This window comes from Myotis yumanensis, unplaced genomic scaffold, assembly GCF_028538775.1.
Source record: "Myotis yumanensis isolate MYYU_CA2020_CCGP unplaced genomic scaffold, mMyoYum1.0.hap1 SCAF_4, whole genome shotgun sequence".
Classification (NCBI taxonomy): Eukaryota; Metazoa; Chordata; class Mammalia; order Chiroptera; family Vespertilionidae; genus Myotis; species Myotis yumanensis.
In genome coordinates this window covers 48,748,989-48,767,000 of record NW_027223755.1, presented here as the reverse complement: position 1 = coordinate 48,767,000, position 18,012 = coordinate 48,748,989, and the positions used below count along the sequence as shown (strand labels likewise).

The window sequence follows — 18,012 nt, the reverse complement described above, 5'->3', positions numbered from 1 at the left end:
AGAGAAGTACACAGTGAGAGAGGTACTTACATGGTTTCCTTGGATACTGGATGATGCCATTCAGGTCTATGTTTTTATCTGAAAGTGGTGCCCTGCGGAGAAATGAGGTTTGGTGAGTGGCTGTTTATACATAGTAAGTAAATAGGAACTTTGTTTATTTTACAAAGCTTTTTTTTTTTTTTTTTTTGACCCAGATTTCTTTTTCTCATCACACCCAACCCTTATAAACAGCGATAATATGATAGAACTGGTGCTTTGTACAACTCTTTTTGACACCACTTAAGAAATCGTAATTATTAAAGAGAAGCTCAGAATTCTTTGGCTCAGAACATTACTCCTTGGGCTGCTTAAATATCTTGACTACTATTATTGATGTCAGATGTATCAATGAACACTGCCTGCCTCTCTACTTTCCTTCAAAAGGAATTGTTCTCAAACTATCAGGAAAGAAATTAATCCTTAAAAAATTCACATCAATGATAAATGTCCTTACCATAATCAAAGCGTAAGAGAACACTAGCCTTAGCCAGCTCCCAAACCCCCTCAGACATTAGCTGCCATTTTAAATGTTGTAGTGGGATCCTAGATTCCCAATAGTTTAAATGCTATGCGCACACGATTTTGACATTCGGTCTCTCAGAACTACATGCTTTCTAATTTTGGTAGCATGATTAATCCTCCTATGTGATAAGTTTTAACCTTCTAATATTTCTTTGGATCGAAATGAACAAATGGCAACAAACTTTAATGCTTAACACAATTTAATAACCTGAAATGAAGGAAGTGTGGGGTATGTTTCCATTAAAAAGTTTCCAGCCGCAATTAATTGAACAAAAACTTGTCTTGTTCCAAGATTATTCTTGGAAATGTAATTTCGAAGCCTGTATGAAATCAGAAAACGTACTTTTTGACCATATGAAAGCAATCTCATTCCTTTTAGGACTGATTTTTGGATAGACTTCCGATTTGATATTTTCCTTTTGAACTAGCAGCCTGGGGGCCGGGAAGGGGGGAGGGGAGGGACGCAGCTCTGTGTTCTTCTGCCAGCACTGACAAAGGTCTGCTTGTCAGTGATACCTTTACAGCTAAATTTACTCCAGAGTGACAGGAGCAGGTGCACCTCGGCCTGCCAGACACTTGTGCACAGGGATCACGCATCTTACGGCCTGACGATCAAGGGAGGAAAGCCTGGGTCTTCATAGAAAAGGAGAGGAGGCAAACGCAGCCCAAACTGGGGGGTTTCTCTTCAAAGCCAGCTGGTCTGGCTTTATTCTACAGGAATTTTTTTACCTGTCAGAGTTTGGACAACAAAGCCCTCAGCAGGTGCTGACGGGTACAACTTCCTGGAGAAGCAGAAAGGCACTGGTGAGTTTCAATTGCCAAAATATATTTTTTTTAATATCTAAAAGTTGATTTTGTTATCTTAGAAGAGGCACTGCTGTGGTACCTACATTCAGAAAGCTGATGAGACCATTGAAATCAGAGCCAACTAACTCAACAGTGGGTTTGCCCGGTGTAGAAAGTGGAGCTGTTACCATTTGACAATTTTTTAGATTTAAAAAAGTTTTTTGAAGGGAATACTTTATGTTTTTAATGTTGGTCTCTTTCATTACTATCTTCAACATCTGAAAGATGAAGAATTAATTACATATATGATATTATACTATTTAAATAAACACAAATACCATTTCATCTTTGTTCCTAATTCTGTCATCTATTATGAGTAAAATGTTATATTTTTAAATAAATCTCCAAATAAAAATGTGAATGGTGCATGCTCTTTTTAGACATTTCATGTGCTAGTACTTTTTGTGTGTGCATGTGATAGGAATATGATTAGGGAGAACATTAAATTAACTTTATTTTTAATATACTGTTTAAAAACATGTATTGCACAGAATATTTATTAAAAGTAGCAACATTTTCTCATTACTTTACAGAGAGTTTCTTTAGAGAAAATTCTTTGAAATAACAACCAAGACAGTTCTAAAGCATGTTTTTGCGTCATTGATTTCCAAAATTAGTACGTTTATATATTTGGTATTTTTATTGTGTGAATTCAAAAGTTTAGGCAAAAAATATTTTTATTTTCAGAATAGGATTTTAATTAATGCAAAAGATGGAAAAATGAGACCACATGTTAGACACATTTCTAAAAAGTGATTTTATTTCAAGAACTCATTCTTTTAACTATGCTTCAAGCATTTCTCTACAAATTGTTGCATTTTAGCAAATTGAAAACATTTATTTAAGCTAGTAAGGAGCGCAAAGCTAGGGACTATACATAGTAAACATATGAAACCATTTTAATAACTGAATTCCATATTCACAAGCAACATGGGCTAATGAATGTAAAAGACACACATCATACATTGATCAAAAATGGTATAAATTATTATGCATAAAATCAATTTTCTGGGCTGTGGGGGGTAGAATTGATGCTTAAGAAGAGAAAGGCTCACCAATATAAATTACTAATACTATGAGGAAATTATTTTATTCTGATAATCCCATAAATAATTTTCAATCTACGTGCTCAACATATAGTTGTGTACTGGGAAAGTAACGAGATCTGACTTTTTAGAAAATAACCATTATATCTAAAACAATTTTCAATGATGACACAGATATTCCACAAATTTATAAGTATTATACTCTTTTACAATGACAATTGCTGTTTAAAATTATGAAATATTTGTAGTTTAAAATATTACCAGAAATGCTCCACCTAACCAAAAAAACTTAATATTTTAAAAACATAATCTTATCTACACTTAATGAAACCATATTTTTTAAATTAAAACTCAAATATGATTTTCATTATAAATTATTATATGTAGACTATGGTTCAGAAAATTAAAGCATATTTTATTTTTAATAAAGAATATATTGTAGTTTCAAAGTGCTATTTTTTGTGTGCTATTTTTCTTCATTATATTGATTCTGGCACCTGAGTAGCCATGGTTGCTAAATATTTTAGATAACTTCATTAGTCCTTTAAAGAATGAGTACGTGCTCCATGCACTTGATGATTTCTTTTCAATTATATGGTCAGTTAAATACTATATTTCTAAAGAATCAGAGCACTCACTTGTAGAATAACTAAATACAACACAACTGAACATACACTCTTAAGTCAACTTCTGAACTATATTTGTTACATTTTATGTGCATAGTACTATTGGCTATAATTATTATACTATTTGTAATCCACCCCAAGTATAAGCAATAAAAAACTTCCAAACTATTTTTATGACACTTGTGAATTATTAAAGCGTGACTGAATCTATTAGGAACAATGGTAGGTTTAGCCCCAAAATTTCTTATTTATTATTTTAACCACACCTTGAGTTGTGGGCTTAATCTAAAATTCCATGTTTTTTCTTTTAATTATGAGAAGATATTTTACTTTCTAGTTTGACATGCAGCTACATGTTTGCCCTTTTCTAATAAACTTTCAACTTTCATGTCATGAAAATACCTATGCCAACTCCTTCAATATAGAGGAATGCTTTCTTTAATAAGTCCTAGTCAGAAATTGTGGCTTAAAGTTTCAATGACTCATATGTGCCCTAAAAGGTTAATTTGAAAACATATGCATTTTAAGCATTATTTGCAATACATCTTCATATCTTAAGGCCAGCTTATTTAAGTGGATAAATAGTAATTATTCTAATTTTTGAAAAGCATTTTGTTTACCTTATATATTCATAAAGACAATCTAGATTCTCCAGCAACTAACTTCAATAAATTATATTCTGAGTATCAATCTATTTAATTTCAGGACAATGAAGTCTCCAGCTAAAATGATTTGCTTGTAAGTAAAGAAACAAAAATATTTTGGCAGCTTTATATGTATCTCCTCATTGACCAGCCACCTGACTGACAGCTGTCAACTGTCCTCGGGCCAAATGTAACCCAGTAAAGATAAAAATTACATATTAGTCATCCCTGTTGATAAGACCTGGTGCCAGTAGGTTTTCAAATAGGAATAACTAGACTGTGGATATAAAGAAGTAAAAGAGGAATCATTTCAACCACCTACCATTCTTCCTTTGTGATACTTATTTCCCCCTCCTGTTCTTACTTATCCTACTTCTATTGATATCCACATCTCACACCTACAAAGACTTAATTTCCTTACATGCAATTCACATGTATGTAACAAGTGTGTGTCCATGAAAATACTGGACAGCCAAGTAATGATGCCGATACATTTCTTTCAACCAAATCTTTGGGGCTCATGAAATCTTAGAGTTGTGGGAGGGCATCTTTGAAGCTTTCAACTACTCATTTCAAAGAAAATGAAACAGAATGAAGCTGTGTTTGAAATTTGCCCTAGTCACCAACATGAGAATGTAGATGCAGACTTGGGTCTGTCTCCCAACTTCATATCCAGTGATTTTTTTCTATCAGACTTTAAACATATGAACTACCAAACTATAAATAAAAAGAGAACATGGAAAATTAAAGTGAGTTACATTCCTTTGGAGAACTGTTTTCAGTCACTAAACTTAATAGCTTCTTGGAGAAATACACAATTTTATCAGAGCATATTAAAATTATTAAATGTAGTTTTTTTAAAAAAAGAGCATAAACACATTAAAATATGTATGGTATGTTCTTTTGTAAAAATTCTCTTTGCCATTTAAATTGATTTCTAAACTGAAAATGTGATGATGTAGGTAAAATAGCAGAAATAAAAAAAAAATCGGTGGCAATATATGTTTAGAAGATGAACGTAAGAATGAAAAGTTGAGGTTGAAAATTTTTTAAAATATTAGTGCATAATTAAAAATACCAAATATACCAAAGCACAAGCTTATGTATAGTACTCAAGTGCAGAATATATTAAATAGTGCATATAATTGACTCAACAACTAACTTGTGTGTGTGTGTGTGTGTGTGTGTGTGTGTGTAACTGCCAACCTCTCTGCAAAGGCCTCATCAGCAAGTGTTTCCTAACAGCTCAGAAATTCTATGACTCAATAATCCTGTATTAATATAAGTATCTTATATTTATTCAAATAATTCTTAGTGATATTAATAAACATTTTATATTGCTATAATAGAATTTGTTGATAATGCTCTACAACATACTGATTCAGTCCAGGTCATGAAAATATATTCACAGTAAATATTTCATTCTTTTCTGACCCTCCAGGAAAGAAACTGTGTAGGAGACATCTACCTTGTTCTGAATTTAAAACAATTTATCTTAACCCTGGACTTCGCAGCAATATTTGCTTTAAAACTCAGACATGCAAATGAATTTAAAAGGGGGAAGGGACATGGCGGCTTAAAACATTGATATAGAATATGGAAGAAAATTATGGATAGGTTTTCCCTGCAAGAGATTAGTCTAAACTAATCTCCAACAGTTTAGCAACTAAATTATATATATAAACTTACAAATATATTTGCTTATTCCACTACATTTAGTACAAATCACCATTAGTTATTAATCAGCAAATAATTTAACAATATGCAATAACAGTGTGTAAATCAATTGCAAGCAAAATAATGAGTAAATAATATCCATTTCTAACAATTGTGAAAGACAGGAGTGTCATAACAAAATAGACAAAATCACAAGACCTTTAAAAAATTCAATTATCTCCCTACGTCTCCATGGGGTGTTGGTGAAAGTGAATAAGTTGTCCCTCATTGGCCTTGGAAAGATGATGAACATTTTCTCTTGAGAGTTGAAGAATGCTGTCCAAAGAGCACCGGAGCAGAAGCAGGCAGCTCGGAGTCATGGCATCAGTTTCACTGCTTAGTAGCTTTGTGATTGGAAACAAGTCATGTCACCTCTGTGAGGCTACTGAGTGGACGAGACTCTGCTGGGCTAAGTGTAAGTCGTAGGGAAGGAAGTTTTAGTTTTAGTTATCCAATAAAATATATTTCCTCTGCTTCATGTGAAGTCCCAGAAGAATCCTAGACCATATTGGCGGCTTTCAGTCTGCAATGGCATGCCTCTCCCTATTGCTATAAGTAGCCCACCATGTCAGCATTTCAAATCATTAAAACTAACAACGGTATTTAGCCTGTGAAATCAGTGGACAAAACAAAATCACTCTGTAATACACTACCAACCAGCTGGCCATATTTTTCCCACTTGGGTACCCTGGTAACAAAACATGAGCGGTCTCACCTTCAAAATTATATTACCACACATAGCTCTGCAGGGCTAAGTTGACACAAAGGATTGCTCTACAACATGGTCACTTAATGTTTTTAGTTTTATAAAATGGGAGAAAAAAATTTTAACAAAAAAAAAAAATATTTACCACACTCACTGTAAGCCAGTATGATGTGTTCATGTGAGAAAAAAACAAATGTTGTAATAAGAAACAGAAGCATCAGAGAACCCCTAAACTGAAGTGTTAAAAATATCTGGATTCAAGAGAGGTTAATGGCACCAGCTGGGTATGGAGAGAGGTTCAAAGGCTGGGAGCATGGATCACCGTGTTGTCTGGGATGGTCATGTTGTGAAGACCCTTCATAATTGCTGGGCAGACAGAGGGAATTACTGAGATCACAATGAACATTTATAGTGATAGAAAGTCCCTTTAGTGCAAAGCCAATAAACAGTGCTACTCCTGGTTGCAAAGAATCTAGGCGCACAAGTAGCCGGCAGTCACTGAAGCATGAACATGTCTGTCGGTCATTAACGGTAGAGATACCTGGATCTGAAACCCACTCTATAGGTTTTCCTGAGATAGTGGGACATATTCCATCCAGGTAGAGATACCTGGATCTGAAACCCACTCTATAGGTTTTCCTGAGATAGTGGGACATATTCCATCCTGAGATAGTGGGACATATTCCATTCCATACTCCTCAGATAAGTAAAGATAAAAAATTGTTCAGAAATTTGAGAGAATTAGGTCAACATATTGGTTAATCAGTTTTCTAATGACAGTGGACAGCATTCAGAGTGTGGCAAATGTGGGTATATGGTTGTGAGTAAACAAAACACAGAGTGTATTCTTATATTATTATTTATTGCATTATTTCCCATACAAACAACTGTAAACCTACTTTTGCCACACCCTGTATATGTGGCATGTCTATTTGCTTGTTTACTATATGCAGCAATTCAGGCAGTGGAAAGAGTTATTCATTTTGAGCTCTCATTCTTTCTATTTTGAAAGGTGGTAACTAATATAAAGTTCTATGAAACTTGTTAAGAATAGTTGAGAGAATAGAAACAAATAATGGGGAAAAGTCGAGGTTATTAAATTAGAAGGCCTTCGCAGATCTTATGCTTACTCTTACCCTAAGGCAGGGGCTCACAAGCAAAATGTATATAAGAAACACCTGAAGAACTAGTTAAACTGCAGACTCCCAGCCTGTAGACCGAGGTGAGGCCTGCATTCTGAACGGATTTGGGGCACTCTGATAAACTCTTCTCTGCACTACATTGTTCTGTCCTCACAAGCGCCTTTTCTTCAAGAGGGTCGGTTCTCCCCTACAATAACAAGAAAACTAGCACTTATGTCTTTCATTTATTAAATTATTTTTATGTGGACTGGCGAATAAAAGTTCACCCAATACTAGTTGTAAGCCAAAAATCATTCTCAAGTTCTACCTGAGTTTGGGGCACTAAATAATGCAGCTTGAAACATGAAAAGTGGCTTGAACTGACTCTTCAAGAATGTCATAAGAAAACAGCATAGACAGTACTTATGAGAAGTCAGTATGCCATACACATTCAAGTTTTACAATACTTAATCATCACTGACCTAGAGAGCTTAAGAGGTTATAGATTAGCAATAATATAAGGGAGACCACAGGCTTTATTTTGCTATGCAGGAGTTATTTTGTGGCCAGAGGCTGCACATACTAGAACCTTATAGCTACACTAGAGGCTCAGTACACGAATTCGTGCACAGGTGGGGTCCAGCCAGCTTGCACCAATGGGGGCCTATCGGGGCCAGGACAATGGCGGGTGGGGAGGCTGCAGGAGGTCGGCCAGCCCTGCCCCCAATGGGGGGGCCAATTGGGGGCAGGGGTGGCAGAGGGGAAGGGCCATGGGAAGTTGGCCAGCCGGCCCTGCCCCCTGGTCAAACTCCCAGTCAAGGGGACAATTTGCATATTAGCCTTTTATTATATAGGATAAGATTGAGGTGAGAATGTGCGGATAGGTGACCATAAATCCTTCACAAACACTTGATGAACAACATAACACATGTCTTATTCCCTGTGAGATCATCATTATTGTAATTAAAGAGTGATTATGATTAATAACAAAAATAGTTACAAAAACTCTTCTATAACTATACTGTCTATAGTATATATCAATTGTTTAGATATAAGCTCCTTTGTTAACAGTATTTTATTTGGAAGTGATTCAGATAGAAAAAAAATTGATAATATCATATGGTCTGAAACAGAAAATGTAACTTCCAAAGCAGTGAAAAACAATCTGAGTAATTATTAATAACCAACCAGTCATGTGTGTGTATATGTGACTTTACTGAGTTTATAACTGAAAATAGAAAATTTACAAATGAATATAAAGAGATGGAGCAGAAAAGATGAAGGAAGGAAGGAAAAAAGAAGGAACTGGAAAATATGGGAGTAAACCTGTTAATAAGCTATTTAGCTATTACTAAAAGAGGTCAAAAGAAACAAGAAAATTATAGAATGTGTCTTACCCCCCTCTAAGTAATATTCAAAATATTTTACTTAGAAGCACATTTCATTCTCGAATCTCCTCAAAGCAATGATTTTTAATATAAAGTACATTCCATTTGATATGGATACTCTGTATTTACAAGTTTAATGCTCTACTAACATGAGAAATGATTCATTTATGTGCCCCGTCTTTGCAAATAGAAACAGGCTTTATCAATGATTTCATAGAGGAGATAAAAGGCAGAATGCATTTGGCCCCCCAATCCTGAACCTCTACCAAACTCTTGCAAATTCTTCTCTTCATCCAGGAAGCAACACATATTGCCCTTACAAGGTTTTTACATCTCCTTCAAGATGTTTCTGGAGAAATATCACTAATTACACCTCTAGTGGCAGAAGAAAGTACACACAGAGTGAGATCCAGTGACAACATGGTAGCTATGGTACAAGGAACATGCAGCAACTATGTGCCTCCTATGCAAAGTGGAAATAGAGAGTAGAACAAAAGGTACTAAAATGTACAATATTTTTTAAATAATACATAGACACATTTTCAAGGAGCATCATGACATTTTGCTGATAGAAAGCTCATCTTCCAATCCCAACTTTTCAAAAACAATAAAATTTCTCCTTTAAGTAAGAACCAGGCTTCCCATGGACTTGAACCCAGGATTTACCTATATGTTGGCTAATAGAGTGGGGTTGGGTACCTGAGACATGCTGAAAGTCTCCTCCTAAAAGCATCTTCTGACCAACACAGGCTGGAATTTGTGGAATTTGTGTAGTCCTGGATACTCCTTTGAATTATGAACATCTTTCAGAAAACTTGAAGAAAAGCTCATTGAAAGGAGTAACATGTTGCTCGGTATCACAAAGCAAGCTATTGGAGTGGCTGGCTCCTCTGCTCGAGCAGAGCCCAGGCCAATTCTGAAACATAAAGAGGCTGCTGAGGAATGAAAGGACCTTGTGGGTGAGGAGATAGAGCCACTCAATAAACAGCTATTATTGATTTTTAAAATTGCTGCTGGATAAATAGAGCATGCCAGAGAAAAAGCAGACAAATTGAAGGTGAGTTTAGGGAAGTTGGAGACACAAAGACAAGTGCCAGCAACCTTACAATTTTGCCTACACTCTACAGATAATATTGATTTAAAATGAATTAAAAACTCGGATTTAATAGGAAGCCACTAATTCTATATATTTCTGCTAAGGTTCCTTGAATTTAAGCATAAGATTATATAATCAATAAACAATTTAGAAGATCTCTGATGAAACTAAAAAATAAAACTTTTAGCCTTATTCTGAGGAAATGGATATATAATTATTTTTATCAGTCTGATAAAATCAAATATAAATCCAAATATTTCTCTAAAAAAATATTATATGAACAAGGATATTACACTGATAAAGATAGTATAAATTGGCAATCCCATTGTGCAAGACTTTTTCAATAATATATATTGGTTTAATCAACATGTTATCATAAATGTTTTTATTATACTTACTAGAGGCCCAGTGCACGAAATTCATGCACAGGTAGGGTCCCTAGGTCTGGCCAGTGATCAGGGCCGATCAGGGCCTTCCAGCTGCCAACGGGGGCCTTCTTTTCTTCTTTACGAGCTGCCCCCTGGTGTTCAGCACATGTCATAGTGAGTGGTTGAACTCTTAGTCGGTCGAACTCCCATGGGGACAATTTGCATATTAGCCTTTTATTATTTAGGATTTCAAATATAAAATGCTTTTTTTATGAAATAAAAGCTACTTTGAAGCATGTAAGCTCATAGAAAAGAAAACATCTAGAATATTGTTAGATAACTGAGACATTGAGATGTTTTTCAGAAATATAGTCCTTGAAGTAAAATAGTACAAAAATAGTTAACATTTATTGAATGTTTTTTACATGCCAGGAACTAAGTGGTTATAGAAGTATAATTTTTTGTCTTCCTCTCAACTAAACTAATCATCCTGGGTAGGTACTGCCACTTAACCCATTTTACAATAAGGACATGTAGAAAATTAAGGTCAAATTGTTATTGTGTCTGAGTCTGGATTCTAAGTCAGAGTCTCTGATTTATCCCTGCCTGTTGTATGTTCTTTGAGAAAGTATTTCCCACAATATTCATAAATGATGTATAACTTTTAATTTTTAAAAACATCAGATCTTTTATGAGTGTTACTCACCAAAATATCTCCTTAAAGGCTACACATTCATATCAGGGATACCCTTGAAATTCCCCTTTTGTATCTACAATTACTGTCCATTTACAAACCAGATAGCAAATAATCAGCTGCTTTGTCATGACGCCATAGTTGCTATCAACCACCTTCTTCACTACATTTGGTTTGGATTTAGTTTCAGCAACAAATTCATCTAATGATAAAGACTTGCCAACAATAAGACTAGTCTTAAGACTGCATGGCAAATCCCAAGGAGATTTGACTTGTGCAAAGACAACATAACTGAAATAAGCAAATAATTTCCTAAAGTGTCTACCTTGAAAAAGATAACATAGGTTTAGATGGGTATTTCTAAAATACTTTCTGATGGAAAAAAAATATATCGATTGTATCATGTCCTGCTCTCATCATCCCTATAAGTGAGCAAAATTACCTGTAAAGGAAGAAATATAGCATCAAGCTCAGAGCATTTATTGGAAACAAACCTGGTGTCATGTCCTTTGTCTCCCAGTTGTATCAGCTATGTGATCCAGGGCAGGTAATATCACCTCTCTAAGCTTTAGTATTTAAAATCTGTAAAATGTGAAGAATAGTATTACCTGTCTGAAAGATTGTTGTTTCAATAAGAAGAAATAAAGTTTATAAATCAGTTAATACAATACTATTAAATTAATTAAAGCAATTAATACAGCACTGACAAATACGGACTGACCATTAATTGTTAGGCACTTTAAATTATTTCTTTCAATCCACATTCTAATATGGAAGTATTTGTTTTGCACATATACTGCAAGTATCATTGCATTACAAATATGAATATTATTGATATGGAAATATTTAATAACCACAAATTTAGTTTTTAAAAATCATCTATAGGCTATGAGACCTTTTGGGTTGTGGTTTTTGACTCAGTGAACTGCACACACTGGCAAAAGATAAAGTTTTAATCACTGACTTAAATTTAAGAGTCTTATTATATGTTACTTTTAATTCTCACCATAGTCCAAAATAACTTAGAGAATTCATCCCAAATAATAAAAATTAATTCTCTCTATTCCTAATAAATTAGAATATAGATATAATTATGCATCTCCTTATTTTTAAATCTAGCATGTATTGGAAACATAAATCTATGCATGATCTTGCCTCCTTGAAAAATTAAAATTTTATATTATTTTGCTCGCTTTAAAATTTTAGGTTATAAATAAAATATTTAAAAATAATTTTGTAAATTCCCAGCTAAGTTAAATACCATTATTTGAAAAATAACCTAGAGCTAGAGGAAACAGGGTACATTTTGCAGCATAGTGGCTTTATTATCTCCTTGCTGGACTCCTTTGTCTTAACTTAGTATTCTTAATGAATATTCTACACATTCCAAGTGAATTTTATTTAAAACAAAATATCTATGCCCTCTGTTTTTCAAAAAGTGGCAAACAGTCCCTAGACATAGCTGTAATGTTCATCATGTGTCCAACAGATAACTACTTCCAGGTCCCTCTCACACAGAATGCTCTCATAGGCACTCCGTGGACGCTCCCTTCCCAGCAGGCCACTGTCGCCCCGTTGCCATAGATGGCCATCAGACATTTGGAATGACATCAGGAGATAATCTGAGCAGGCTCTGCCCTAAAGAATTCAAGTTAGCAGGAGACTGAAGATATCAATGTCTTCTTGGCTGACAACAGCATTCCAAAGGTCAACCAGGGTGAAAAAAGGATGGACTTGGAGTTTCCAGTGCCTTCTCAAAAACCAAGCAGCTAACAAGTAGGGAGAGAGAGAGAGAGAGAGAGAGAGAGAGAGAGAGAGAGAGCCTGAAAGCGTCCTGAAGGCACCATGCCTGTGAAAGGAAAATGAGACAACCTCTACCCATTAAATCAGGGAACTTTAGGATTGAAGAGATCTCCACTTCTTAAAGGTGAAACAAACAGTTCTCCTGAACCAATTCCCAAACTTCTAACAACCTACTTCTCCAACTTTTTCTGTTCTGACAGGTCTATTATGAGTGAATATGGGACTTAATGATATAGAACTATTAATGATATAGAACTAGAATTTCTTTGCATGAGAATAGAATGACTAACTTTTACTGCAGTTTACAACTTTCCCAAGACCAATGCCTACATTGAGTAGCTGGTTTAAGTCTCATAACAATGGTTTGTGGGTAGTACTTTATGTTCCACTTTATAGATGAGGAAATTGAGTCAAAGGAAGGCTCAGTAACTGTGTGTAATCATACAGTTACCACCGGATAGAGCCAACTGGTTTTGGGCCACATAGCCTCTATCTAGGCAGACCAGCCTTTCAATAGTCAGTCAAGGAGAGATTGAGGCCTTCTAGCAAGTCCGCAAGCACTTGATGAACTAAATGATTTTATCTTAGGTTAGATTTCAGGGGGAATGGAAAGAACCCTGTCGATCTTGAACCACATGAAATGTTAGTAAGAGGAATAAAGACAATAATTCAAATATGCTTCAGTTCAGGGGAACTCCAAGCTTAAAAAAAAATTAGTTACTATTTTAAAATTAGTTATTATTCATGAGTCCACTTATCTGAACACTTTAAGGGTTAACTTCAAAGCTAATTGCCATATATAGCCAAAATTCATGCCAAAATTTCACCCCCAAATAAAAAATATAGGGGATAATCATGGCAAAAACCAACCACCCAAACAGAACATTGAAGTTAGAAAGTTAATGTTTTATCTCTAAATCTTTAAGATCTAACCTGTTGCCTTACATGTCACAGATACTGTAATTCATAATTAAGCTTTGTTCACCTTATTAACATTTCTGGTCAAATTTCACCCTAGCGATATCAGTCTAAGGCGTAATCAATGTATCTGGTACTATCTTCATAGAATTAGAAGATTGTTTTGCTGACAATTCTCACCTTATGTAAACAACTCACCTCCCTGACCTTAAGAGTGCTTTCTAGCTCTTACTTTAAAAAGTACTTCCATTTCCTCAGAATTTCTTAAATATAAATAGGCACACAGTTATCCCAACTGGTCTCTTTAAAAAGGCATTATGTGATTCAATGACACCACCAAATGTGATTCCAAATGGAATTTCTTCCTAGAGGAATGCTAAGAAGTATTTTCTCTTGTAAAGGGGCACTCCTATCTAAAATCTTCTACCAGGTCACCTTTCTTAGAGTTCATTTGCCTAGCCAACCTCAGGCAACTTGCCCTGGTCTAGCACAAAGTATACTAGATTCTGTCAGTGACTTTATTGTATTTCCAAATTTATGGGCCCAACTTCTCTTCCCTGTGAAAACTAGGTGCTTGTGTTAAGTGTTTCCCAGTATCTCTTTCAGCAGGAAGATACTGAAATTTGGACTTTAAAACTTTTCACATTCGTGCCAAGAAATACAAATGCCAAACGTGTCCTAAGATGTGACTGTTATCATAAAGCAGGTTCTTTCTATGAGAGAGAGAGAGAGAGAGAGAGAGAGAGAATGCAATTAAAGGTCTGTAGCAGCACATTCCAATAGAACTTTATGCAAAGATGGAGATGTCAACACTGCTGTCAGATAAGGTAGGCATTAGCCACCTGTAGCTATTGAACACTTGATATGTGGCTAATGTAACTCAGAAACTGAATTTAAAAATTTAATTTTAATTCATTTAAATTTTAAAAGCTACATCTGGCTCTAGGCTACAATGGGTAGCAGCTCATAGCTTTAAGAACATGACGATTATAAACATTTTACGCCTTTGATTTATTCAGCAGAGTGTATGCCTTTGGAGCATTGATCTTGCCACCATGCTTGGTGCCCTTGGTACCGCTCCACACACAGATCAAAGAACAGCACAGGCTGTGATGGCATTTTTGCAAGAGCTCCCGGCACTGTCATCAGTGGAAGGGGAAAGGAAGTTGGGGTGAGGGTGAGTTCTCCATAGCATCCCATTTCTCCTTGAGTTTGTGGCCTTTCCCTAACCAAAGTGCGCACAAATCCACCCAGGCGACTTAACTACTAGAGCCAGCAGTTGACTGTTAGTTTTTCACATAATCCTGAAGACCCTGAGAGTTTGGGCTGTAAAATCAGGCTCCGGGATCCCGCCCTTTCCTATTGGTCTGTCAGGTGGAAAACCAGGAGAGCTGGTGCAGGACTAGGTGAAGTGGAGGAGGGCGGCGGGCACGCGCACAGCGGTTCCCGCGCGCCACTCTCCGGGTCCCAGGCTTGCAGGGCGCGGAGCATTCCCAGCCGCTCGCGCCGCCAGCCGCGCACTGCGTGCCAGCGCTTTGTGCTGGGTGCGGGGGCGAGTTTCCTCTCTGCGTCGTTCGGAGCTCGTCCCCGGCTCTCTGCGGTCGTCTTTAACCGACCTAGGGGGAACTATCCCCCAACCAGACCAGTGGGGCAACTCCCTTGGCACCACCGCCCGCTTCCAAAGCCCCAACATCACCATTGCGCCCTCCTCCATTCCCCAGAACCTGCCACGCGGCCTTTTCACCAAACCACGGCCGCGTTTCCCCAAACTGTGAAATCCGCCCTCTGGACACACCCGCCGCCAAGGCAGCAACCCCTAGAAGTGCGCCTAGGCCCAGAGAACCCCCAGAAGGGTCCCGAACCCGCCTGCTCCTCGCCCGGAGCGCAAGCACGTGGCGCACTCACCCCTCCAAGCTCTACACACACACTCTCTGGAGGAGCCTCCACCCCTCACCTCCGTCCGCCCGGAGGAAAGTAAGGAGAAGGAGCAAGGGAAGTGGAGCTGGGCAGAGGAAGGAGTATATAGGTGCTGAGGGGAGGACCCGTAATCATTGCATGGTGTTGTGACTGGTGCGCCTCTGCTGACCGCCCACCCAGCGCGGATTCTCTTTCCACACAAATCATCCGGAGGGATTGTTGCCTGCAATCAATAACTTAGCGAAGTGAGCTGCTGAAACCAGAGGCGTCCCCCGTCTGGGTCTTTAAGAGGCCGTCGGGACTGAATCCCAGTCCTCTGCTTTCCAGACAAAGAAGTGGGCACAAAACGCAAGAGGAGTTTTTTGACCTCCATCCCTCCCCCTTGCCGCCCCATCCCGGATAAAGATCTTTAAAAATTAAAGGGCACACACATAGAGAGGTATCTAGAAGAAAGAGTTAAAAGAGGAAGTATGAAAATCCGTCCTTTGAATTGAAGGTTTCTGTGATATTTCAAGACATAGAATCAATGTTCCGATGAACATTTAACAATTTTATAAGTAAAGGTAAAGTCCATTAAATTTAGCCGTGCATATGGATAACTTTTTAATCAGCCACACATTCTTGGGCAAATTACAGATCAAGACTTATTTGGGCATACTGATCCAGGAAAAGGAAGAAATGTATCATAATTTGTCGTGGCATTTTTAAAAACCTTAACATATCTTTCAGACATTGCTTCGTGAAGACTGCATTTCTATAAGGTGAAAAGGCCCTGGGAGATGTATATAATGATCCCCACTTAATAGACTGTAAAACCAAACAGAGCTGGGAAAAAGAGAATTCACCAGGTCACCTGGCACTCGCTCCCCATCACCAAGTTGAGACTAACTCACTGTGGGCCTGAGCCTAAATGATTTAAACGCAGCTAACACCCCTGAAATAAAAGTGTCCAAAATTCTTCATTTCTCCTTGACTCTGAAGCAACTTAAAAAATAAAAATAAATCTTAAGGATGTCAAACCAAATATAGAGACTTCATAAATCTTAATGACTTCACTGTGAAACGTCTTCTGGCAAATACAAATGAGAGGATGGATATTGACCAGCATGGCCTGATATGTCTCAAGGTTGGGAGGACTAGACCCATTCTGAAACCAAGGAAAAAAGTTCATTTGTGTTCTCAAAGATAGCTAGTTTCAAACAGATTCGGACACAGGGGCATTTGTGCTCATGCAGTTAAACAGAGCCTGGAAAGAAAAGGCATTCTTCATAACAGAATTCATAAAGGGTACTGAATCTACATCACTAATCCCAAAGTATTTAAAATTGGCCTTTAGGCAACATATAGACCAAGCCCTTTCAGCAACTTCAGTTGCAACCTCAAATTTTATTAGCTTGGGATATTATGGATTTGACTGCCTTCCTTGTAATTCTTCACCATTATAAAATTAAAATAAATGTAGGATCTTTAGAGATGAGATAGAAAATATGATTAAACCTTGGCTTGGAATGACAAATCCTTTGTATGTTGCAGATTCTCAATCACAAGCAGTCCATATGATGTATACTGTGCATTCGAAAGAGCGGTACTGAAAGAATTTTTGAAATTTAGATATTTGGCACTGCATATATTTAAGGTTATAAGTATTACCACAATTAATGATAATTTTCATTACTTTATGTTCAATACACATTCATTTGGTTTAATACTAGAATTAACATTAATGTTCTACACATTAGGCTTTAGAAATAAATTTATGCAAATGTACTTTAATATCAACATTCTTAAAAAAATTTTTTCTAACTATATATCATTTTGTTCTTACACATTTTAAGGTGCCAAAGAAGAGTTGCAAACTGTGAAGTAACTTCTATGAAGAGATGAAGTAAAGAATGGAAGGCAAATGACTGTATGTGTATGTGGTGAGTGCTCAACATTCGTTATATCATCTTCCACAAGGTTAATTCATAGAGGTAAAACTGCCAAACTCTTTGTCTTTAGGTATTTATGATATAGATGTATCTAAAAGTGATAAAGAGCTATATAACCATTATATGCTTTATATTATAAGCAATACCATGCCATTTTGCTTAAAGCTCATGTCCCCTTTTAGGGCCTATCTTTACAAGTCTCTTTTACAATTAATCCATGTCAGAGAAGTCATGTGTGTCATCTCTAACTATAAAATAAATAACATTTTAGTGCTTTTGGAATTTGTATCTTACTTCCTTTTAATATTTTTCTGCACTTCTATATTCAATTATCATGTTTGTGTTGAAAGTATTCTGCACAATTAAATACTATATAGTATACTACATAGCTGAATAATCTTGAGGGGTAGATTAATCTACAGCCTTTCTTCATTTTAGGGTGGGTTGCTGTGGCAACTGACCAACTTACTTTAAAATATTTTTTTTAAGCTCACTACAAGAGCTACGCCCAGCAAGGGCCATGCATAAGGCAGGCAGACCCCGTGCACAAGGTGTTAGTAGACTGCTGATTTAATGCAGGGAAGTGGTAAAGAGCAGGGTGGGGTAAAATGGTATGCAACCTGAACAGAAA

General features: G+C 36.6%; 1 protein-coding gene across 6 annotated transcripts in view; it reads left to right on the top strand.

Moving 5' to 3' along the window:
- The first annotated feature begins 1,151 nt into the window (after window positions 1–1,151).
- Window positions 1,152–18,012, top strand: part of MEF2C (myocyte enhancer factor 2C) — a 157,870-nt gene continuing 141,009 nt past the window's right edge. For 3 of the 6 annotated variants that reach the window (XM_070412314.1, XM_070412313.1, XM_070412312.1), the window contains exons 1-2: window positions 1,154–1,365; window positions 17,286–17,372. The gene's annotated coding sequence lies outside the window, so the exon portion shown is untranslated. Of the gene's footprint in view, window positions 1,366–17,285; window positions 17,373–18,012 lie in introns of all 6 variants that reach the window. The other 3 variants (XM_070412311.1, XM_070412310.1, XM_070412315.1) reach the window with 2 other exon arrangements.